At 44.2% G+C, this 25,242-nt stretch overlaps 1 protein-coding gene and 1 long non-coding RNA gene across 3 annotated transcripts in view; one reads left to right on the plus strand and one right to left on the minus strand.

The window, feature by feature from the left end:
* The window catches only part of ETV6 (ETS variant transcription factor 6), a 260,671-nt gene that overhangs the window by 155,878 nt on the left and 79,551 nt on the right, over positions 1 to 25,242 (minus strand). The gene's annotated exons all lie outside the window — the stretch shown is intronic.
* Positions 16,443 to 23,048, plus strand: LOC121038925 (uncharacterized). The gene is made up of 3 exons (XR_005794571.1): positions 16,443 to 17,621; positions 19,622 to 19,702; positions 22,850 to 23,048. It is a non-coding gene; the product is annotated as an uncharacterized LOC121038925 (long non-coding RNA).

A 25,242-nucleotide genomic window follows, 5' to 3' on the forward strand; every position in this document is an offset into this window, starting at 1 on the left:
TTAATGTCACCCACACATTAAAACCACGTTTCCTCTTCTCTGGCAATATCCCCGGTTCCTAATGCAAATATGATTCTGTACTCAGATCCAATGAGAGGTGAGCTCAAAGTGATGGCTTGTAAACTCCAGATTTAGTTAATAAATCTACAAACTAGATTTTTCTATGGCCTACCTATCTCATTAGAAACCAAAAATATCCAATGTTTTTTTCCTTCATAGCAGGGAACTATCTGCAACATTAACAGTATCTCCTTGTCCCTTCATTTTCCATCTTAGACACATGCTTCTTTCCTTCTGAAGTATTTCAGAGCTCATTCAAGAATTGTCTGCATTTAAGGAAAGTGCTGTTTAATTGAAGGTACTTAATTCAACTGACAACTGCAGACCCACTGTTTAAATTCAAACAGGCAGTGTTTGTTAGATCAATTAAAACAACTGGATGGGATGAGAAGGATTATTACTAGCTTCAAATTAAAACACAGCAAATAATGACAAGGAACCAACTATTATGTTCAGCTAGAAGAGCAGTACAATTTGCATCTCAAATCTATATACCAACTACTTTGACTTAAAGTCCATACATAAATAAACATAACTTCCATTCGTTTCTGTGGTTCAACTGGGCAAAGCAAAGTGGGACATACAAGGTCCAAAAATAAGTTGGGGGGAAAGATCAGGAAGATGCCATTATGAAAACAAGAATCAGGAGCAAAAGAAAAACTGCAGCTGAAAATAAAGCAAAGGGGGTGTTTATGTTTTGGAAAGACGGTTCTCTAACATTTTCTACTTCATCAAATGTGCAGAAGGGAAGCAGGGGAGTCCCCCTGGCTCTATAACCAAATTAAAGCTTTTCTTCTGCTCAGAGCCTGGAAAGTTTGGTGGTTGTGGTAGGAAGTTTCAATTTTAAATGAATATATACATATTTCTGTAATTTCCGAATGGAATTGCTATACCTTCCCTGAGGCATCCTCTACCAGCAAAAAGGGCACTTGGAGTATTTCCGTTTAAACATACATCCTAAAGTTTCCTGGTGAATTTCTTAATTAAAGGCAGGCGTATACACCCTAGATTTCATTTCTGTATCAATCATGATGTCCTGTGAAAGGTCACCCAGAGACACAACCTTCAACTTCACTTTTATTGAACTTTACCAACCATCACGCATATTTTGAGCAACTCTAGCTTAAGGATGAGTTATAACTTTTGGTGTTTAGTTTGGGGTTCAAGGGGTGAAAGAGTCAAAGACAAAAACACACCTTTGGGAAACATACAGTCTGTTTAGGGGGTTTTCAAAGAGAGATAGGCTTTTTAAACATTTTAAACGCAGTCTGTTTTTCTAGTTTAACACACTTCAACCCTCAAAAAAAAAAAAAAAAAAAAAAAAAAAAAAAAAAAAAAAAAAAAAAACCAGTCCCAATATATGTCTAGATATCTTATCTGCCGTTACATTTATTCCCAGAAATAGCTTTGTTTTGTTAGGGTTTTTTGCAGAAGTGAAACTGTTGATGAAGAAAACATTGTGCAGCCAAAGAGTTTTCAAATGGCATGGCACGAGTGCGAGAAAAAAAAGGAAGACGGCATTTCATAACACGATGACTATCTCTTAAAGCAAGGAGAAACTCACCAGATCCTGCAACTGGTCCCTGTGAGTGAGAGGCCACGTCATCCCAGCTCCCTCACCCCTCACCAAACCCATCAAAGTCAAAAAGGGGAGAAAACCAGGCCTCAGAGCAGATTTTACTTGGTTTCTTGGGAAATCTAGCGCTAGCCTACTGATAGGAGTCAAGCTAGGTATCACCTTTCAAGTGTATATATTCTGATTTGCTAAATTACCACCGTTGTACCTTCTCAAGAGGCAGCCCCCGGTGTGTGTGTGCATCTGAGTGGTTGCCTGTCCTTACTGCTATACTGAAAAGCCACACTTCAGTGTTTGCCCTGGGATTCTATAACACCCCCATGTCCAAACAATTCTAGACGGAGACAGCTTCTAGATTCTCATTCCAGACGACGGTTTCTACTCAGCAACATTGCAACACCCTAAGCTTGGGACGGGAAGCTCTTTTTAAAAGATTGAACGAAGATACCTGCCAGCAGCGGGAGAGAGGGTATTGACCAAGAGGGGGGTTGCAGCAAAATGCACTTCTAGGGCCTTGAGCATTTTGCTAGCAGCCATTATACACCTACCCTGACCCTGAGTTCAGCAGCCAGTAGAGCCCTGAAGGGACCCAAGAAAGGACACTGCCCAGTATGTGGGCTCCTTTCCTAACAGAATGAAACACACACCTGGAAATCTCACACTGCAGGCTTTATCTCTCTTTTTGTTAATTTCTAGGGCAATTCACATGGTTCACATTTTTTCATCTATTCCTATAACCATACACTTAACATCTACAAGGCATAACCAGCAGACTATCAGCAATTAGAAATAGGAAACAAACACCACTATCTCAGACGGAGACATCTAGACCGAGAGGCTTAAGGAGACTAACATCCAATTTCTCAAATAAAAGAAACCTCTTTATCCTCACAACTGCTTCTGTGGTCCGACCCCAACAAAGAGGAGGGGAGTACACATGAAGAGCTCAGTCACCTCAAAAGCAAATTGTCAGTCGGGTGAAAACCAGAGGTGTTTTATTTTAACATTACAGAGGGGATAACAATTTTTCCCAAGAGGATTACAACCACTGCTCTAATTAAATTAAAATGCTACAGACAGTGATATTAATGCATTCAAGTGTTGTACGGGATAAAATGAATGCAACATTAATGCATTCATGTTGACGGAGGTCAACGATGTGACTGAAAAGGCCGTGATGTGGTTACATTATTGTTTAGATGCTAAAAAAAAAAAAAAAAGAAAGAAAACGTGCTGCTCTCAAATGTGCAGACACAACCTATCAAACCAACCTGCAGAAACAAAAGGGAAGCACTGCCATTTCTAAGACCAACTGTAAAACCTAAGGGGGGGCAGGGGGCAGCACAAAGCTCTGAAAAGAGAAAGAAGGCTAAAAATAGTTTTAGGCAAGGGATGAAATGTAAATTTCACCAACCATTATAGAAAGCTTTTCTTTTCTTCTTTTTCTTCTTTTTTTTTTTTTTCTTTTAATTTAAATGGAATATGGAGTAAGGTTGCTGGAAGCATTTAACTACCGAAACCAAAATGAGGTCTATTCCCTGTCCTCCTTCCTCCCCAAACCATGAAGGGCCAATGAAGGGTACCCATTGGATTCTGCTCATTTTTAAATCAAGTGCTTAGGGAACGTGTGACTATCACGTAAAATAAGCTTAAACATTTTATGCTCCGTAGAATGGTATTTCTCCTCCCCTCTCCCCTCCCCTATCCCTCACCGTCCCCTAATGTTTGTTTCCAAACAAAAAAAAATTAAAAAAAAAATGAATCTTCTTATAACCAGAAAAGTCTTCCCTTTTCAAAATTATTCTATGTAGAGCTTCTATAAATCACAGGGATCCCCCTGATGCATTTATACATTTGTTTTCACACCATTAGTTCTTTAAAGAGGCTGAAGGTTGACACACTTAGAGCCTGTTGCCAATTAAATATTAACTTTCTGGAAATAAAGATAAAGCGTTTCTGGAATTGAGAAGAATAGAAGCAAAGTTTGGTTGTACTTGCAAAGAGATGGTTTACCGATAATTTTACAGATTCCTCTAAGGCTGAGATGTCCCCGATTTAGGAAGTGTTTCCCCGAATAGCCCCCATCCCCATTATGAATGCCAGATTACCCCAAGGATGGTTTCTGAAGCCCCTGTCAGGTTCTCAGGAGGAAGAGTGTCATGGAAACAGAGTGGTGACCATTTCGCCGGGAAATGTGGTAAAAATTCTACAGCTGCCCTTTTCGCCCTGTTGCACTTTGATGTCCCTTCCCTGCACTCTAACTGGCAACTCGGACAATGGAAAACAACAGGCACCCGAGATACGGCGGGCACCTGGTAATATTCCCTATTTTGAGGGAAGGATCTCTTTTTCACCCTGCAGGTTTTTGGGAAAGCTGCCTGGGAAAGCTGATGCTTGTACTACAGTTTGTCTTCTAGAGACTGAAGGGAAGAAATGTCTCCAGTGGGAAGTTATTTACTGAGATTCACTAAACTGAAGTCTGAACACACAATTATTTAAGTACACTCTTCCGGCTGTGAAATGATTCAAGGCGGTGGCTATAGCTTACATATTAAATAAGCTTTCAGTGACAAGCGAGACCTATATACATCACCCAAAACCTGAACAAGACAGAAATTGGAGCTGCACGGTTTTTGAGGCTTTTGGTGCCGGGGGTACAAACAGACACGCACAAGAACCCGAACGAACACACTCTCGAATGCCAATTCCTTTCACTTGAAAAACTACACTGAAGGGGCGCCTGGGTGGCTCAGTGGGTTAAGTGTCCAACTTTGGCTCAGGTCATGATCTCGCAGTCCGTCAGTTTGAGCCTCGCATCGGGTTCTATGCTAACAGCTCAGAGCCTGGAGCCTGCTTTGGATTCTGTATCTCCCTCTCTCTCTCTGCCCCTCCCCTGCTCGCACTGTCTCTCTCACTCTCTCAAAAATAAGTAAATAAATATTTAAAAAAATAAAAAATATTAAAAACAAAATATAAATATAAATATAATATGTATAATACTTATATTTATATTATTATATTTATAATTTATAATATAATTTAATTTAAATTAAATTTATTATAAATATAATTTATAATATTTAAATATTTATAATAATATAAATATAAAATATTAAAAATATATAAAAATAAATAAATATTTAAGTTTTTTATATAAATATAAAAAATTATATAAATATAATATTTATAAACATAAATATAAAAATAAAATATTAAAAAATATTAAAAATAAATATTTAAAAAAATTTTTTAAAGGAGAAACTACACTGAATATTTTGTCCACCCCAAAATTCAGCCAGATCAACTTCAAGAACCTGGGAAAAGATGCACACGCCAGTCTTCTTTTCTAGATATACACTGCACCAAGAGCCGCAGGCCATGACATTTTTGGCATTTCCCCAGAAAGAAGCAGTATACCTTAGGATCTGAGATATACCTTGGGATCTGAGGTATTCAAGCATCAACTCTGAAGTAGAAATCCAGCTCCATCAAATCCCAGCTGTGAAGTTGTGATGCTCTCTTTCCATCCCATCGAGGTTCCAGAAGACATCTGTACCAGCAGCCTGAGCGGGCCTTCCTCTTAGCGTCCAGCTCCTCTCCTGAGCACCCTCTGAGTGCCATTAGATTTGTACAGCCCAACTGGTCTTTGGCTTTTAACACACTTGCGGTAGTTTCAGAGGTGGGTGGGTAATGGGACTACTCTGTGCAAATTAGAATAGGTGGAACTATGCTTGGCCCCCCTCCTTTCTTGTCACCCAGATGCCCATTCAGCCCTTGGAAAGGCGTGAGGGAGCGTGCGCCCGACGAACCACACACATACTGACGGGGAGATCTTCCTGGGAGCCTGGCTTTACTGGTCTAAGGAGGGCTCTTCCTTTGGACATTTGAGAAGAGGGGTTCGAGACCTGAAATACGCAGATTCCTGTGTATTTCCACCCGAAACAGCCCCTTTCCGCACCTTCCCGGCCTAAAATCAGAAGACAGCATCCATGTCTGTCAATCAGACACAATGGAGTCAAAACATTGCAAGCTTTCCTTTTACCCAGAACTATGTTCTCGGTGGACAGCAAGATAAATAGAAGTGTGAGCGATAGGCCCTGTAGTCTAATATTGCTGTAAAAGGTCATTAGGGTATTTTTCTCCCTATGGTTATTATGAAATACTTCATCATCCCTCTAGGGCCCACTAAGACCCAGCGCCTGTACTAGGCATTATGAATTCTGCCACCATAAGTCCTCGAATTTCCAAGATGGTCCCAACATTTAAAATTCAGTATCACTTTACAGAATAAATACTTAACACCCCTCAGAACATATGTGCCAATCTCAGCTGGAAGATATTCACTGCAACCATCAGGAAAGGGAGCTAGCATTCAGGGAACACTTGGAATGTGCTTCCCATGAAAGCTTCACTTTATTTCAGACTCACAACAACCCTGCAAGGAGGGCACGATCATCTCCGTTCCACATGAGGAATCTGACCCGAAGATCGCAGGGGTTAAGCAAGCCGTTCAAGTTCCCAGCTCACGAGGAGAAATGAGATATTACGTTTAAGGAGCACTGCCCATCAACAGTGGCTTCAGAATTTATGGGGAATCCCAAAAGATAAGTCCAAGCTTGTATAGAATCATTGCGGCTTTGGAATATTTCATTGCTTTGTGCCCTTGCTCCTCACAGAATTGTGTGGGGTTCCTGAAGGTCACTCAACAGAGTCACCTAAGCCAGGGTGCCAACTTTCTTAAGCCCTAATGCTTATCTTATTGGGAGCACAGATGGAAGGCATAAACTCACTTAGCTGAGGAAGGGACTAAATACGATATATGAGAGAAGTTCTCCTGAGATGACCTCTGAGTAGGGGCGGCCATTAGAATTCATCCAAGGACAGGTATTATTACCTGTGGGACACAATCAGCAAGGCCACCAGGGCATACGGTCAATTACTTGTGCATATGATGACTTCATGTGGTATAGAAATCTCACCTGAGGTAATTTTTGAGTAAAAATATGTTACTTTTGGGGCACCTGGGTGGCTCAGTCAGTTAAGCGTCCAACTTCAGCTCAGGTCATGATCTCACAGCTCATGGGTTCAAGCCCCACATCAGGCTCTGTGTTGACAGCTCAGAGCCTTGAGCCTGCTTTGGATGTTTTGCCTCCCCCTCTCTCTGCCCCCACCCAACTCTTTCTCTCTTTCCCTCTCTCTCTCTCAAAAATAAATCAACATTAAAAAATGTTTAAAAAAATGTTACTTTTATCTCTAACATTTTGTTTAACAACAAGAAAAAAACATTCCCTTACTCAATGGCTTTCCGTTCATCCAGGAGCAACAAATCTAAATGTACAGGTGAGACGCCCAGGAGCAGTGAGGAGGAAAGGCCCCGGCAACATGTTATTCACGCCCGCAGTGAGAATATCTGTATACCGAGAAGGAGCAGAGTCTGCCTCCAGAAACCACAGTGGCCACAGTCCAATGAGGCTTCTCCAACGGCCTGAAGATAGCAGACTCCATTCTCTCAAATGAGGCATGGGTAAAGGCACTAAGGATCTATGGAGCCTGTGGGGAAGAAAAGAGCTACACGGTTCTCCTAGATGTCTTCAAACACGGGCAGGACTAGCGTAAGGAAGAGAGAAAGCCTCTCCTCAGCACCTCAGAGGGCCCAACCAGCAGCATATACCCACGCACTAAAAATATGTATGTGGTATACTGTTCTCCCTCAAGCCTGTTGAAGCTGAGGCTCCAAAGTCACTCTAAATGGGGTTCCTACACTGGGAAGGAACTCAAGTAGAACGTGAAGATGCCCTCTGACTCCAGGATCTTCGATCTTCTGGTAAGTCAGAGCTTGTTAATTACAGTGAGGGCGGAGCGGATCCAAACAAAGCCTGAACACTACAATCCCCTCCTCTCTCCATCAGAAATCCCTCACAGGGTTCACGGCTTCTACCAAATATTATCAGGAAAAGCACTAATATCTGGAACTAGGAGCAAGCCCTTTAAAGACAAGCACCAGTGGTGGTTGGTGGGGGGTGGGGTGGGGGGACTCAGAGAGATTTATTGTTCTAATTTTAAAACATTTTAATTAAGATCCTCTCCAACCTGAGATGGTATGAATTTTTCTTTTCTCCCCTCCCCCTCCCCCGAATTTCTTAAGTATTTCTGACATGACTCGTAAGCAGAATCTCAAGCTGTGATTCCTTTTCATGCCAGGTTGTGGTTTCCAGGGAGGTCTATGCTTGAAGGGTACTCAGCTCACCTGGCTGGAACCCAGGACTGATGCAGATGAGGTCACGAGCTTTTGACCTGGATGGGGAAATTAACGTGGGAGCTCCATGGCCCTGACTATACCCCTAATCCCTGTTTTGATGGAGATGACTGCTTTCGCTCTAAGCAGAGATTAGGTAAACTTGCCAACATACATCATCGCTCCTAGAAACCCCGTGACAGGGCATGTCCTACTGATAGTGGGTCGCTTCGGTGTAAGAAAGGGGGTGTGACTTTATTTATACAGCCAGCAGGTATAAATAAAATCTCTGGGAAAAATAAAGTCTTCCTGTGGGATTTACCCAGAAACGCCCCTAAGCTTTTTGAACCACCTTTTGAAAGAGGGTCACTAAATCCTTTCTTCCTAACTAATTCTAATAGCAGAAGAACTAGGTGCTTAAATTCACAGCAGCTTATATCCTGGGCACAACAAAGTGGCCAAGTTCAGCTCTTGATTAGATGCTTTCTTCTCCATTAATGCCATTCCCCTTAATGATTTGGCTATTACAATTAGCCAGGATGCGGTGTCCCTGCCTGGGGCTAACGAGTAATGAACTGAGAGAGTTGCTATTTAGTTGTATCAAGGGCGCCATTAGAGAGAGCGTCTCAATTTCTCCCCCCAGAGGAGAGATACCTTCCAGGCATGTTCCACCTGCCATGTGACTGCTCTCCTTGAGTACTCACAGTGCCCCCCGCCCCGGGGGTGGGAGCTAAGTCCCCTGGGGTCATCGTGGGACCTTGAGACCTGGGCAGAGAAAGATGGAGGGTCAGGCTTCCGCAGAGCCCAGAGGCAGAAGCGGCAGAATAAATGGTTAATGCTCAGGTTGTTGCTTCAAACCGGTGCATTATCCATTTGTTCCTCCTCCCCTTCCACCTGCCGCTTCCTGCTTCATAAACCCTTCACCCCTCCCCCACGCAGCTTTCTTCTTTCTGTTACAGCATCACTCTGGGCTTTGCTCCTCTTCACCTCTTTCTTGAACGGCTGTATCCTGGAAGTCTTGTAAAAGGAAGACAGAGAGAGAAAGAGAAGCTATGGCTTGAACCCACAGCCCCAGCTGTTCGCTGGGGGTGGTTACAGAGGAGGCAATTCAGACCTCCTTTAAAACTAAAAAGGCTTTTTTTTTTTTTTTTTTTACCAGAAGAAATAGTAGGATCTAAAGATTGGATCCCAGAGGCAAGATTTACATTCTCCTTCAAATGAGACTAATCCAAAGAGAGATGCTAAATAAAACTGAATAAAGTCTCTAGAAGGGCAGCCCCAAGGAAGTGCTTTGCAGGAAGCCCGGCAAGTTCCTAACTGGATCCAGTCCATTTTCGGTGAACCAGGAGACACCCCCACCCCACTGGGGCTCACTCTGTAAGGCGGAGGGCTGGGTTACAGCCACGACCATGGCCAAACTGAACAAATTCCCTTGCTCTACCTGTATCAGATCACTCCTGGGCTGCCTCAGGCGGAGGAATACATAGCAAGAGAAAAAGCCCTGTAAACTGTATACCCAGGGTCATAAGCGCAAATTAGATCTGGAAAAGATTTGTATCTCTGGAAAACGTTTACTGCCAAATAATTTCAGTAGACCCACATAAGAACGCCACACTTGAAAAGCAGTGTGAAAGAAAGAAGTCAGCCTCTCCACAGCGTGGCTGTCTGAGAAACTGGCATAAACCGATACCCAACCTTTACTGTCACATAACATTATTTTAAAGATAAATGAGATGAAGCTTGTAAATTATTATGAGTTTCTTCAAACAAAGGCTCTCTGTAAACGCAAGGCTTTATTATGACATGGAATTTGAAAAGACCCAAATAAAGCACTACTTCTAGTGTGTGCTTGAAGAATTAAACCTGCCTTGGGGCGCCTGGGTGGCTCAGTCGGTTAAGCGTCCAGCTTCGGCTCAGGTCATGATCTCATGGTTCATGGGTTCGAGCCCCGTGTCGGGCGCTGTGCTTACAGCTCGGAGTCTGGAGGCTGCTTCGGATTCTGTGTCTCCCCCTCTCTCTGCCCCTCCCTGGCTCATGCTCTGTCTCTCCCTGTCTCTCAAAAATAAATAAACGTTAAAAAAAAAATGTTTAAACATCTTTAAGAATTAAACCTGTCTTTATGTTGTAAAATGAGAAATTAACTTAAACCAAGACAAGATTGACATGACCTCACTGTAGGACTGACTGACGAATCAGAGCAGAATTCATCTTCTTGCCCCGCCCAGCCTCTACACCTCTAAAAAGTAACATATGAACAACCTTGAACACCGATGACCAAGGTCACACACCTGAATTTCCTCTTTCAGACAAGCTTTTCCAGAAGTAATAACCATCGTGGCAACTATCTTCTACCTATACTACATTCCCTGATTCTTAGACACAAAACTCCCGACAGGAACGCAGAAAAGGCATCTTCTCCTTCTCTGAGGCCACGGGTGGTAGAAAGAAGTTTTGTTTCTGACAACTGATTCCTGTGTGTGTGCACGATGACAACAGTGATTATCAGAATATGACACAGCTTGAAATAAGGAAACTCCTGTGCTACACCCTTGTAGCCCTGTTGTGAAGGCTAACTAGCAATTTATTTTAGTAAGATCCATGCCTTCATTACAATTGTTAGTTCGCCCCAGTATTTGAAAAATAGGCTTGAATTTCCACATACTTCAGGGACTCGGGATCAGTTAACAGTTGAGGAAACACACATTCTAAATCAGGTATTGTGAATCTTGGCTGCACAGGAGAACCATCTGGAGCAGCTCTCAGAAGAAAAAAAAATTCCAGTATCCAAGTAAATCGGCCAGGTATCAGTAGCTTTAAAGCTCCGCCCATGTGATTCCAATAGTCAGGCTGAGAATCGCTATCTTAAATCAAGACAGAAGACAATACAGTAAATCAAGACACATGTTAACTGATTATCTGTCACAAGAGTTTTTTAGAAACCTTCTTAACCAATTCGCTAATTGTCCTTCCCTCCTGAGTAAATTGCTATTGTTCTGCCTTGAACCATACGATGGAGATGATCGGTGTAATACAGGAAGTTCCTGAATGATCCATACAATGGACATGATGGGTGCAATACAGGAATTTCCTGAATGAGGACTACCTGACCTACATAGGAACCAGTGGCCCAGACAGGTGTGCCTGCAGGGGTTCCTCTTCTCTCCCCACTGCCCTTAGAGTTACCCCCTCCCCAAACCCACCAGCAGGAAGCCCTGCTTCACTCTCTGCAACTCCACATGGAACCTGCATTCTCAGCGCTTTTTTAAGTATAACAGGAGCAAGACAAGGTGGATGAAGGAAAAGCAAGAATGAACGAAAACCCATTCCACTTCTGGCCTGCCCTCCCTTCTTCCTCTCCCACCCAGAAGGGTCTGCCTTCAGATGCTCAGCTCCTGGACCCCTTTCTTGCTCAGAATGAAACCGCATCAAGTAGCCTGGAGACTGGACAGCTCTTCCCTCGGTGAGGGGCAGGATCCCCAACACGGTGCTCAGGGCTACATTTGTACCATTCTAAAGGGCTGAGTGGGCTTTACTTCCACCCCGCCCCCCAAAGGTAACCTTGCTTCCAGTGGGTAGGTCTTTACTTTTGCACACAAACTATCAACTTATTATAATTTGAAGAAACAGCTTGAACTCCAAGCAGCTGACTTCTTAATAAAATCTTAGAACCCTAAACTCGTAGAAATCTTGAGCTTGCTAAGTAAGGCCTTTTACCAAGATACCCTTCTATCACCAAAAGCCCTTCAATTACAGGCTGCTGTATCCTCTTAACACTCCTAGGAGTCATGTCACCAAAGCGAGCACAAAACCTACTCCACGGATGCAGGAATGGAGGCTGAAGGGCTAACGAGATCCTTGAATGGATCCCGCCACGCCTCTGGCAGGTCCAAAGACCGAAGATGCCATCTTTCTCCAGAGTTACTTTTGCCTATAATGTTTTGTAAACGCTTGGTCATCGTGATAAAGTCTGGGTATAAAGTGGCCCTTACGGGGAAGGGTAGCTTACTTAAGAATCTAGCGGAATTATTTATTCACTCCTTGATTTAAAAGAAGTCACTGGAGGGGCGCCTGGGTGGCGCAGTCGGTTAAGCGGCCGACTTCAGCCAGGTCACGATCTCGCGGTCCGTGAGTTCGAGCCCCGCGTCGGGCTCTGGGCTGATGGCTCAGAGCCTGGAGTCTGTTTCCCATTCTGTGTCTCCCTCTCTGCCCCTCCCCCGTTCATGCTCTGTCTCTCTCTATCCCAAAAATAAATAAACGTTGAAAAAAAAAAAAAAAAAGAAGTCACTGGAAACTTCAGTTCTTCCTATGAAACAAAATTTTCAAGTTGCCAAGCATCTTGATGTCATTAGTATTTTATCTCTTCTTCCTTGTAAGCAAACTACAATTCTGAAACAGTGGGAGAAGCGTGGCAAGGATGTGACTTTGTCATCTGAAATTCACTCAGGTGTTGAAACTACTACAGCGGATAGTAATTCTCTTTGCATCTTTAGAAAGCGACTTGCAAACCAAGCTGTGAAAGCAGCCTACAGCATCGCCACCAGTCAGGCCTCACCACTGGTGTCAACAACGCCTCGAACACGAGCTGCCAACAACTGAAATCTATAAATAGGAAGATCTGGAAAGTTTAAACAAAGAAGTTGAAATAGGGACTCTGAAAACCACTGGGAGCTGGTAGGGTTCAAACAGGAGTTGGCGAAGGGCTAAATATTTCCTTTAATGCTACAGACTTCCCCTTTAGTTCTATTTCTTTAGGTTCCTTGCCAGAAGCAAATCCAATCTCTGCTGACAATCACCAAGATTTCTGCCTGAAGAAAAGGAGCAGGGTCCGAACAGACACAAATGACAAAGCACTAATGTGCTTTGTTTTCATGACAATCAGTGGTTTCCAAGTGGGTGAAAATGCATTTGAAAATCATTCTAATTACCAGAAGCAAAGCTATCTTCTCAATTAACTCACTCTTAACCAAAACCTATTTTCCAACCCTCCCTTGTCATGAACCCATCCATCTAAAAAAGCAGAGTTTAGGGGCGCCTGGGTGGCGCAGTCGGTTAAGCGTCCGACTTCAGCCAGGTCACGATCTTGCGGTCCGTGAGTTCGAGCCCCGCGTAAGGCTCTGGGCTGATGGCTCGGAGACTGGAGCCTGTTTCTGATTCTGTGTCTCCCTCTCTCTCTGCCCCTCCCCCGTTCATGCTCTGTCTCTCTCTGTTCCAAAAATAAATAAACGTTGAAAAAAAAAATTTTTTTTAAATAATAAAAAAATAAAATAAAATAAAATAAAAAAGCAGAGTTTAACACAATAGGGAAAAACGAATCTCTAACTTTGGAAGTCTAGCAATTTTCCCTAAAAAAGTCCTCATAATACTTCCAAAGGACCCAATAAGACATTATCTAGACCAGCACTGTTCAGCAGAAATACAATGCGAGCTATGTGTGTAATTCAACGTTTTTCTAGCAGTCACATTTTAAAAAGGGACATGTACAATTAATTTAAATAATATATTACATTTAACCCAATGTAGCCAAAATACTCTTTCAACATATAAATCAATAAAGTTATTGAGATACATTCTTTTTTTTTTCCATACTAGGTCTTTGGAACCTAGTTTATATTACAGTTCAAATAGACACCAAATTTTCACAGGAAATACTTGATCTGTATTTAGATTATACAAAATCTACAGTTGAAAAGGTAAATTCACATATCCAAGCTGTTCCGAACACACTTTAAAAGATTTTTAACAAAAATCAAGTACATTTTAAAATTAAATAAATTAAGAATTCAGTTTCTCTGTGGCACTAGCCATTTCCAGGGCTCATTCGCCACATGTAGCTACGGGGAACCACACCGTGTATTGTAGGTTAGAGCCTGGGACAGTGAGCACCCCACGGGAATGAGGAGAGGTCACAAGGTGTGATGCTGTCCCACATGCTTTCAGAAACATCATCAAGTCTGGGTAGACAACGACTACACATGACCCATGTTCCTCTTCTTGCCTTTTTTTTTTTTTTTAATTTATTCCGAGAGAGAGAAAGAGTACACATGAGGGAGCGGGGGAGGGGCAGAGAGAGAGACAGAGACAGAGACAGAGAGATGGAGAATCCCAAGCAGGTTTCCATGCTCAGCACGGAGCTGAGTCGGGGCTCAATCTCATAACCATGAGATGGTGACTTGAGCCAAAATCAAGAGTTGATCACTTAACCATCTGAGCCACCCGGGCACCCCTCTCTTCTTGCACTTCTCCAATTACAATGGTCAGTCATTAGGGGCGCATGGGTGCCTCAGTCAGTTAAGCGGCTAATTCTTGGTTTGGGCTCAGGTCATGATCTCAAGGTTCTTGAGTTCAAGCTTCACATCAGGCTCTGCACTGACACGGCCGATTCTCTCTCTCCCTCTTTCTCTACCCCTCCTGTACTCTCTCTCTCTCTCTCAAAATAAATAAGACTTAAAAAAAAAAAAGGAAAAACAAGGGTCAGTCCTTAGAGTCCTCTAAACTGGAAGCCATGTACAGAGAAGGACAGAGGGGGCAGAGGTACTTCCTGTCCTGTACTCAGTGACGATGAGCCTCTCAGAACTCAGCAGAAAGAATATAGAGGAGTTCAGGCTCCACCAAGAGAAGTCTATTACTTTCTTCTTCTTATCAATATCTATCTCCCTCGCTCGCTTGCTCGCTCACTCTTTTAACCTACCTAACAAACTTCCCTGGGAGCTGCAAAACAAGTTTGTTCAGGATGCCACTTTGCAGCTTCAGCTCTCCTCCCCAGCTCAGATCATCCCTGTGCCAGGCAACCTCTCCTCACGTGGATTTTCTTGAACTTGGTCACAACCTTTCTTAGGCGACACCTAGAAATAACCCACCTGCAGCCCCTAAGCTTTGGGGACTCTGCTTCATACTAATTATTTCTACCATCTGCCATTCCTGGACCATACAAGAGAGGTTTAAACGTCTCAGAAGACCCTCTGCACTCATCAGAGGAAAGAGGTATCTAGTTAAGAGACAACAGAGTTGACGTAGAAAGTGGAAGTAAGGCCCTACACACAGTAAAAGACACGATTCCAAGTTCCTCGAGAGCAAGTCTGGGTCCAACCTGTGCTCACCTGCCTGGCCTGACTCCATGCAGCAGGTAAAGCAGCTGCTGAAAAGGAACAGAGGCACTCTAGGCTGTGACCGATGCCCCACCGGAAGGACATCCTTGCATCCCCTCCCCCCACACACTCAATCTCTTACACTAACCTTCCCGTTTCAATGCAACTTGCATGTGTCTTTCTACCAATTCTCGTCACCTGCGCGTGCCTTTCCGTCCTTGCAAGACTGAAGAACCACACAAGCGTAAGCCTGAACACTCAATATTCCCTCAACGCCAACTGATTCTTCCCACAAAAACTACAAAAAGAGGGGAGGGCAATCTTGAGCCTCAGTTTCCTCAGCTATAAAATGGAGACAACTGTGCTGATGGAATGACGAGGTTTCCAGTAAGTCAACTGAGTTAGAATAGGTGAAAAAGGCCGCACAAACCATGTCGTGTTCTTGTCACGCAATGGTTTCCACTACTTTCAGACCTAGGTTCAAAGACTAATGCTGCCTCCCTTGTCACAACTCTCACCAGAAGCTAAAAAAAAAAAAAAAAAATTCACAGGCCTTGTCTCACAGCATTATAACATTTTCTTTGTGCACGACAGATCACTGGGAAGAGAAGAACACGCAGTATTTTCCTTGGTTTAGGCTAGAAAAATAAATCAGCCCCATTTTCAGAGGCTGGCCTTGAGTGTGTTACATCGAAATTGCAGGATGGGGCATCTGGGTGGCTCAGCTGGTTGAACATCCGACTCTATAGACTTTGGCTCAGGTCACGATCCCAGGGTCGTGGGATCGAGCCGGCGTCAGGCTCTGAGCGAAGCATGGAGCCTGCTTGGGATCCTCTCTCTCTCCCTCTGCCCCTCTCCCCCACTCTCTTTCAAATTAAAAATAATAATAATAATACAAATTTTAAAAAAATTAAAAATAAATTGCAGGATAAATAGGGGTAAGATGAAAAGCTCCATGAGACCCTGAGCATCTTAACACCTAAATAAAACCCCAGCTCTTTCAAATCCACTGTCAATCACATTCTAGTTCAATAAAAATGTTAAGACAACTTCTTAAAGTTGACTGTAGGTTTTTAGCTCTATCCTCCCAACGCAGGACTTCAAGCAGTTCCCTCCCTCCCATGGGCTCAACTGCCCATTCAGGGCCTCCTGTCCTGCCTCTACCTCTCCTCCCGTCTCAGGCCAAGTCTCCCCTTTCTGCACGCACCTGCTCTCCTCAGCAGATCTGCCCTTGAGTCTGGATCTAGGTGCTGTCTTCACAGTTCCTCGTTTCCAAGTTGACGGTTTGCAGGTGAGGCCTACCTCACCTTCACCTGCTTCTCAGGCCCCCACGGAGCACACTGGAGCCCCAGACCCTTCCACTGAACCAGGAGGGAAGGCTGTCATTAGCAGAAAACTCTGAGTGAGCAGGGATCTCTCTATCCTGTTCCCCTCGCACCTAGAGCAGTGCCTGTTCGCTAGCACTAGGCACCCGTTGCTGGATGGATGGATGAATGAATGAATGAATGAATGAATGAATGAATGAATGAATTGAATGAGCCTCGTTAGTCCCACCAAGAGCACTTCTTGATGTCAACACAAACTCATCTTTTGCCTTGTGTTTTCCCCCTAGGGCCACCCAGCGAACTCATTGACAAAGATTTTAAGTCCAACTATCCACATGAGAATCTTGCTACAAGCTGCCTCATCTCCTCTTCTCCCCTCCAAGAGGCATGTTCACTGCCCCATTATCCAGTTATCTGACTTGGTTTTAGGCCTTATTCCAGGTGGTTCCAAGCTCCTGGAACACCTGACCTACTATGATCCCATCTCATCAATTCTGCTGCCTCTTGAGGTAGATCCTTTATAATGTGATTAGACTTAGTCCAGTGATGCCATCTTTCCCCAGAAATACTTTAGAAACACCTCTTTTAGGACTTTCAGAACCAGTTATGATGATTTAGTGCTCCTGTTTGTATCTGGCCAAAAACAGTTTGGCCTCATCGGACTTGAGGCCAAATAATTTCGGCTATTTCCGAAACGTAGATCCCGCCTCAAGGACCAAAGTTGTTCATTACTCTAATTATCTATTTAATGTTTCTCTCTCAGATAGACTTAAAAAAGTGGCGGCAGACTACGTTTGTGTTGTTGACTGCACTACCCCAAGCACAGAGCCCGATGTGCTGCAGGGGTGAAACTAATGAGTGAGTGAATAAATGAATGATCTGAAGACCTTCCCAAAAGATTTTTCTTTGATTCAATGAACACATGCCTGACACTGCTGGGGGTTGAGAATATGGAGATGAATAAGAAAAAAAAATTATTTTCTTTAAAGAGCTTAAAGTCTGGAAGAGAAAAAAACTTACGGAAAAGGGAAAAATATTTATTGTCAAGTCTTATGGAGCACGCACATATATTATTTCATTTAAGTGCCTCAGCAATCAAATAAGTGTGAGATTTTGATCCCCATTTTAAAGACTAAAAAGTTGGAATTCGACAGTGTTACACAACTTGCGTAATATTAATAAGTGACAAGCCGGTCTTTGAACCCAGAGCCTATGAACTAAGGACCTTTCTTCCATGACACCAAGCAACGGCTGTGCAATTCAAGCAAATGTTTTGGCTTTTAAGCGACTACTTCTGAAAGCCTGAAGGAGATGACACGTAAATAGCTATCTAAGTGCAGGTATGCATATTCCTTCTTTTGGCCTTATCCCTACTATTCTAGAAATCACGTTAGGTGACACAGCAACCCTGATTTCACTAAGAGGTAAGACCTCGAAAGACCAGATCCCTTAGCTGTACTCTCACGGGCATTGAGAAACCACAGGCTCGCTCAGTCGGAGCTCCAGGCCCCCCGTTCTGTGCTGATGTTGGGGCAAAGGTACTTTCAGGAGAAGCTCCCATGGGAATGTTGGTGGACCCACAAACACCTAGGTGGGTAGAGTAAGCAGCAGATAAACACTGGTACACGCGGAACTGGAAGGAAAAAGAAGGCCTGGAGACAGGAACTAGCCTCTCGAAAAGGGGCCACATGCCATGAATTATGGAGACTTCTTGCTCATTCTTACTACTAAGTAGATGGAGAATGGAGACTTTCGAGTTTTATTTTAATGACATTTTAAAGAGACAGAAGTCTCATATTGTTATCACAAAAGACATTCAAATCTAGGGATCACATCTCTCTCCTTAGATCTCTTTCTTCAGTTCTAGAAAGATTTTTTTACCGATCTAGAGGTGTGGTGGCCAAGAGCTATGGTGTGGGAGCACCCACGGGTGTTTTCAGTCTCGGCTCTGGCACTTCATGACTTTGTGCAACTTTGTGCCAGTTACTTAAACTCCATAAGCCTCAGTCGGTTCACCTACACCGGGGGGGGGGACTAACAACACTGGCTCTCCCTCAAGGGCTGTGAGGATTGAAGGACATGATACACTAGAACTTAGCACGGGACCTCGCAGGCAAAAAGTTTAATAAGTAGCAACGAGAAGCGTGCATGTGCCAAAATTGTGGTAAATCTTAAGGACATACAGATACACACACATACAGATATGGTCATTTCTGAGATGGCTTGGTAGCTCCATCTGTGGTAGATTCAAGATATCACATAATTACACATAATTATCACATAATCACATCAAGGGCTGCATGATAAAAGACACAATGCTCGTGCAAAACTGTTACCTGCTACAGGATTTAAGTCACCTTCCAGTGCCTTTGCAAATTATCTATTTTTAAGCAAGGAAAAAAAAAATGGGGCGGGGGGTGGGGGGGGACCAGGAAAGTGGAAAGACTCAATTCCCACAAAGATGCTGCCATAGAAGCGGCCCCTTCCAGGTCTAGCGTCCTGGCCTGATACCCGGATTCGGTAGCTATTCCAGGAGAGCTCTTTCGAGGTAATTTCGCGAACACTATTAGCAATGCTTTGCTAAAAGGTAAACCAGGCATTTGATTCTTTTTTTTTTTTTTAACGTTTATTTATTTTTGAGACAGAGAGAGACAGAGCATGAACGGGGGAGGGGCCGAGAGAGAGGGAGACACAGAATCGGAAGCAGGCTCCAGGCTCTGAGCCATCAGCCCAGAGCCCGAGGCGGGGCTCGAACTCACGGACCGCGAGATCATGACCTGAGCTGAAGTCGGACGCTTAACCGACTGAGCCACCCAGGCGCCCCCAGGCATTTGATTCTTTTGATGAACGTGACTACAACTGAAACATCCGGGGGTCTGCTGAACAGAGGTTTCCCCACCACCTGCCGCCACGATCAGTTGTCAGCTCTACTGGCATTTGTGGATCAACTTTTCAATATCGTGGAGCATGGGAGTGGTGGTGTGGAAGGTGTCTGATAACGCGCACGTTTCACTTCTTACGTGTAGGTGACCTGTTCTTTGCCAATGACACCTTTTCCCCCCGCTGGTTCCGTAACCATTCAGGGGCAGCGTTGCCTAGGAAGAATTGTCAGGAGGAAAGCCTGGCACAATTATTCAGTTAGTACCCACACACTGTGTACTTACCCTCCCTTACCTGTAACACCTTTTTTGTAACCTCTGAAATCAACAGGGGGCAACGAACGAACACAAGGTGACACGTCAGGGGGTCTGGTACAGTGGGAAGGGCTAAGGGGGAAATTAAGTACACTCGGTGCCTTCTATGTGCCAACGCTAAGATAGGATACCTTTTGGTTTTATAGATGATGAAAGCCAGCCTCGTCAAACTTAAAGAATGTTCCTTCCCATGCCATACAACAAACGGTGCGAGAACTCGAACCAAGGTATGTTGGATTTTAAAGCCATGATCCCTTTACATTCCCCCCCCCCCCCAAAATGAGGAGTAAGGATCTTTGGCAAAAGGAGAGTGGCATTATGGACTCGTGAAAGATGGTAAAAAATATATATATATTGGAAAGTTTTTGAAAGTCTTAGTGTTTCACAAGACGACTGCATACCTGGAGTTGGACAATTTAGGTACAAGCAAGCATATTCTGACATCTGGGGTAATGTATTTAGGCCCACTGCCAGGGTGTCCTAACAGCACAGGTTGTTCTAGGTCCTCTGGAGGCAGGAAAAGGAAAAGATGTCTGTGTATCAGGTGCACCTGGGGAACCATGGTGGCCACCCTCTCCCTCCCAGCACATTCAAATAACACAGCGTAAGACGGCAGAAAAAGACGAGGTGGGTACCGATGGGTGGAAATACCCTAAGTATGTCGAAAGACTCATGCTTAAAGAAAAAGGTCCTCCGTGTGAGTAGAGCTTATGAAAGGGACCGGAGTCCATTTTCTCGTTGACCTCTCTTGCTTCCTACTTCCTGCTTCTTTCTTCATAGTATGTTTGAGCAGAAAAGGGCCCTAGAAATCGACACCAGCGTCCTCATTTTTCAGATGAAACATCTGAGACCAAGAGAAGTATCTGAAATCACACTTCTTGTTTCAGAAATTAGGTGGCTATCAGTTCTCATTTTCGCTTTTCACCATATACTGTAGTAAGGAGCGAAAGGGCAGACCAAAAACACAAACAAAACACAACAAAACCAGAAAGAAAACCCCCAAGAAACCAGAAATTTTACTTCATATCACAAAGATACCCCTGCTCATCTTGAATTTCCCTAATTCCATGACAATGTGCTTTGAGTCTTCTTCAACTACCAAGAGGCACTAAAGGTTTCTACGACCTCATTCACACACTCTTGTCTGGGTCACTTCTAAGGCCAGGCTGAAGGGCAGGACTGTGGGGTGGCAGGATTTCTCTTCACTCAGGGTCACATGCATTGGTGGCCTCCTTGGATGACCAACCATCCTGGTTTCCCTGGGGTTGAAAGGGTTGCTGGGATGTGGGATTTCGGTGCTAAAACCAGAAAAGTCCCAGGGAAACCAGGACAAACTGGTCCCCCTACTGCCTACAGCAGGGCCACATTCTCAACTGAGCTGATGAACCTGGACAGGTAAAATGTATTTAGCTGGAAGGTTTAGCTGGTATGACACCGGCAAAACGGTCGCTAACATTTCAAGTGTTTAAGAAAAAGAAAGCAGAATGAAGATTAACGACTATAAAGAGCCTTCCGTTTGGGGAGGAAGGTATTCTCAAAGTCGGAAGTGTTAAGTCCATAAAAGAAACAATATGAGAATGCAGTGGGGCTTTTTCATACCTAACAAGTATGACTAAATCTCTGAACACTTCCTGTTCCGTCCCATGTTTTTCTGAAATTCGCTTTTCCTTATCGGCCAAGGAGGTAAAAAAAAAAAAAAAAAAAAAAAAGTTGTTCTCCCTTCTCTTCTTAAGAATAACGGTGGGGAATTTCAAAAACCTCCAAAAGCTTCTAAAGTTTAGCAAGCTCTTGCTTTCGTACAGAAATATTATGGAGAAACAAACAGCACGCATCTTCTTCCCCTGTAAGCATCCTCTGTTCTTGCTACATGGAATTGGAGGTGAGCAGAAAACTACCTGATTAGAACAGATAAATTCTCACACTCAAGTAGCACCCGTTCATTCAGCCAGTGTCTAGCGATACTTTCAATCAAAAATTGGTTTGTTGCTCAACACTGTGCCAGGTGCTGAGAACCCAACACTGAACGAGGAGGATGTATTTTCGTTTTACGTAGCACAGTATCCTAAAGATCAAACACTCCTTTTTGGACTTATTCCTGATTCTCCTGGTTGCGGTGGAAGATGACAGCCGCCCTAACATAAAACTTCACGCTGAAATCATGTCTCCCAGGCAGCACTCCCCATTCTCTTAAGAGCGGTGCCCACAGAGGGCCATCTCACTTTCGCCTTTTCTGGGTCACCAAACACACTGGAGGCGCTCAGCCTAGAGAAGGCAGACAGGCTGTGAGCCAAGGAGGGGAGCATGTCCATGGGCTCCCCTACTCACAAGAACAGCTTAAAGCTGCCTGTACGCATATTTGGGAAAGGCAAATTCTCCCACCTTCTCTGATGTCCTAGACGCATGACATGCACAAGATAAAGTCATTTTCTAGGGAAGGGGAAAGGGCAGCCCCCCTCCCCGCCCCCGAGAGGCCAGGGGCTGGGGAGGGGGGGAAAGGTTTCTCTCCTTCCACGTGGGTCCACTCTAATGGCTGACTTGCACCTTGCCAAGCAAAAGGAGGAAATCAAATCAAGCGCACAAGTTCGCCCACAAGTTCTGCAGAGGAGACAGCGGTCACTGCCATTATCTGCACCTTCTGCACCTGTTGGATGAGTCTGAAGGGTTGAGAAAACAGGGTCGTGGGAGGGCAGGGCCGGGACAGCTGTCCCCTCCCCTCCCCAGCCACATGGCCAGTTCAGGCAACACTGCTACCTCTCCCACGCGTCCACAGTCATTGAACTCTGCCAGCCCCATGGCTGCAACGGACAGTTCAGTCTTTGGTGAGATCTCTGGGACCTGCCTACGTGCAGGCCTCCTGGGAGATCTCTGGGCCTTAGTGACTTGTGCCTTTGTGCACACACAATTGGTTTCTTTGAGCTTGGCAATCCCAGACCAGGAGCCTTACTGGACTTCCTCTATTTATACAAGACTCGTCAAGCCAGTTAGGCTGCTTTTCTGCCACCTTTCTTTCCAGATGCCTCTAAAATGCCAAGCTACCAGGAAGCAAGTGAGGGATAGGGTTTTCTCACCACCATCCTCAAAGACCTACAAAGGCATGCATAGGCCATAGGCTTCGCCAAAGGCCTGCCGCCGTGCTCTTAGATGGTGGAGTGTGTTTTTAAGGATTGCAAGGGAACAGTTGTCAAAAGTAAGGTCAAAGTCAAATGCACTGTGTTTCCATCATTACTGCTGGCCTCTTTCCAGAGAAAGTAAAAATGCACCCCCTAAAGCTGGCGGCAAGTCCTGTGGTTGCATCAATAATAATTTTCACTTGCACAGAAAAATCCCCCGGTAGCACATAAATGTTCATGAACTCCCCTCTTTTATTTTTGCAGAGCCAGAAAAAGTGGTAGAGAGAAATTAACTGCCCCTGTGAATCAGCAAAAAACCAAGGGATGGGACCCACGACAGCTAGTCTTCCTGCTTTAACCCACACATCTGGCACACCACTGGGAAAATGGTTATTTGTTCACTACAAGGAAGATGACCTTTAACTTCAAGCATGTAAAGTAAAAAAAAAAAAAAAAAAAAAAAAAAAAATTAAAAAAAATCTTAAAAGACACCAGTTATTTTGTAGAGAGGAGAATCAATAAATTAGTAGGCTAGGGCACAGTTCTTTCCAGAGGTCAAGATGGCATCTAACCAAGGTCAAGACCATATGAACCAAGAGTTCAAAGACCACTATCTTCTCCATGGCATTTATATTGAGATGGCCTCAAGATTAAGGAAGAAATCGTCAAATTGCCAGCAGTCACACCAAACGGGACAGGGAAACTGGCTCTTCCTTTCACATCTATCTCTTTCTGCATTCATAGTGCAGCAGGTGACCCAGGGAGCAACCGTCTCAGATCCCAGGACAGACCACTTGGTAGGCATGAACCACACCTATTTCTCTACAGCCTGACCTTCACCTGTTCCCAGATGGCTGCCTAATGGCTGGAAGGACCTTCAGAAAGGTTCTTCAGTTAAAGGTACAAAGCCTTTGAACAGGTCTCTGATTCAGGGGCGCCTGGGTGGCTCAGTTGGTTGAGTGTCCGACTTCAGCTCAGGCATGATTTCATGGTTTGTGGGGTCAAGCCCTGCATCAGGTTCTGTGCTGACAGCTGGGAGCCTGGAGGCTGCTTCGGATTCTGTGTCTCCCTCTCTCTCTGCCCCTCCCCCATTCATGCTTTGTGTGTGTCTCTCTCTCTTTCTCTCTCTCTCTCTCTCTCTCAAAAATAAATAAGCTTACCACCCACAGTATACTCATGAGTATACCCAGAAGATCAGATAAAATCCTGAAAACATGGGCAAAGTCCAACCGACAGCTGCCCCTTCTAGGCCATGAACTGGCACACCTAGCCGTTTGGCAACTGTTCTTCAGCAGTCAACAATCCTTCAGCAGATCTTACCTGCCTAAGCAGGAAACAGTGATAAGGCTAAAACTAGTTCATGCTCACTGCTATGGTTTCTCACGCTTGAGCAGAACTCAGTTTAGAAACAGAACCTAAACAAAAAATTTAAAAAAGAAAAAAGAGGGGCGCCTGGGCGGCTCAGCCGGTTAAGTGTCCGACTTTGGCTCAGGTCATGATCTCACGGTTCGTGAGTTCGAGCCCCACGTCAGGCTCTGGGCTGACAGCTGGGAGACCGGAGCCTGCTCCGGATTCTGCATCTCCCTCTCTCTCTGCCCCTCTCCCGCTCATGATCTGTCTCTCAAAATTCAATAAACATTAAAAAACATTTTTTTGAAAAAGAAAAATGAAAAAGAAAATTAAAAAAATAAAAAGAAAGAGAACCTTAAACTGTTGCAGATCAGTTCAGCTGGAATGTCATCGAGCCATCAAAAAAAAGAGAGAATGTCCAAGTGTCTTGTAAACTATAAAGCCCGATATACAATGCTACTTATTATTATATCGGTATTAAATAGCTAAAAGTAGAATATGAAATTGTAACAAAACATTGATAAAAACCATCCGGTAGCTATGGGAGCACATAGGGCTAAAGACTGAAGAAGTCAGGTGCAGGAGGTTGGTTACTACGTAAAGAAGTTCAATTTTAAAAAAATCTTTTAAAGTGGTTTAAACATTTAATTAACAATAAATAAGTTTAAATGATTTCCTGTAATTATAAATGTCTATGACGCAATTTGACAGTAAAACTAGTGTCATAAATCTTAACTCTGAAGGGGATCTCCAAATAGCCTCAAGGCCAGCCCCGTCGCCTCTATCACCATAGAGTAAATAGGATCTAATTTTTAAGGTGTAGACTATTCTCTCATGAGGCATACCAGTCCTTACTGGTGTATAATTCACCCCTAATTTACTCCACTGTGAGGAATGAATATACAGCTTGAAAGAAGAAAGGACAGGCAACAGAAGCCTTTTTTTAAGGTTTATTTTATTTTTGAGGTGGGGAGAGAGAGAGGGAGAGAGAGCACAAGCTGGGGGAGGGGCAGAGAGAGAGGGAAACACAGAATCCGAAGCAGGCTCCAGCCTCCGAGCTGTCAGCACAGAGCCCGACGCGGAGCTTGAACCCATGAATCGTGAGATCATGACCTGAGCCAAAGTCGGACACGTAACCCACTGAGCCACCCAGACGCCCCACGAAGTCTTTCTAGAAGTCCCATGACCAAGTCCTATAACTGGAACCAGAGCCACTTTCCTGGCCAGGGTCAGCTCCTGTGGAGCCATCAGGGGGCCCTTGGTGGTAGCACTCCATGCTCACCTGTGACCACCAAGCCCCAGGCTTC

Source organism: Herpailurus yagouaroundi, unplaced genomic scaffold, assembly GCF_014898765.1.
Source record: "Herpailurus yagouaroundi ecotype Mexico unplaced genomic scaffold, PumYag 166, whole genome shotgun sequence".
Lineage (NCBI taxonomy): Eukaryota > Metazoa > Chordata > Mammalia > Carnivora > Felidae > Herpailurus > Herpailurus yagouaroundi.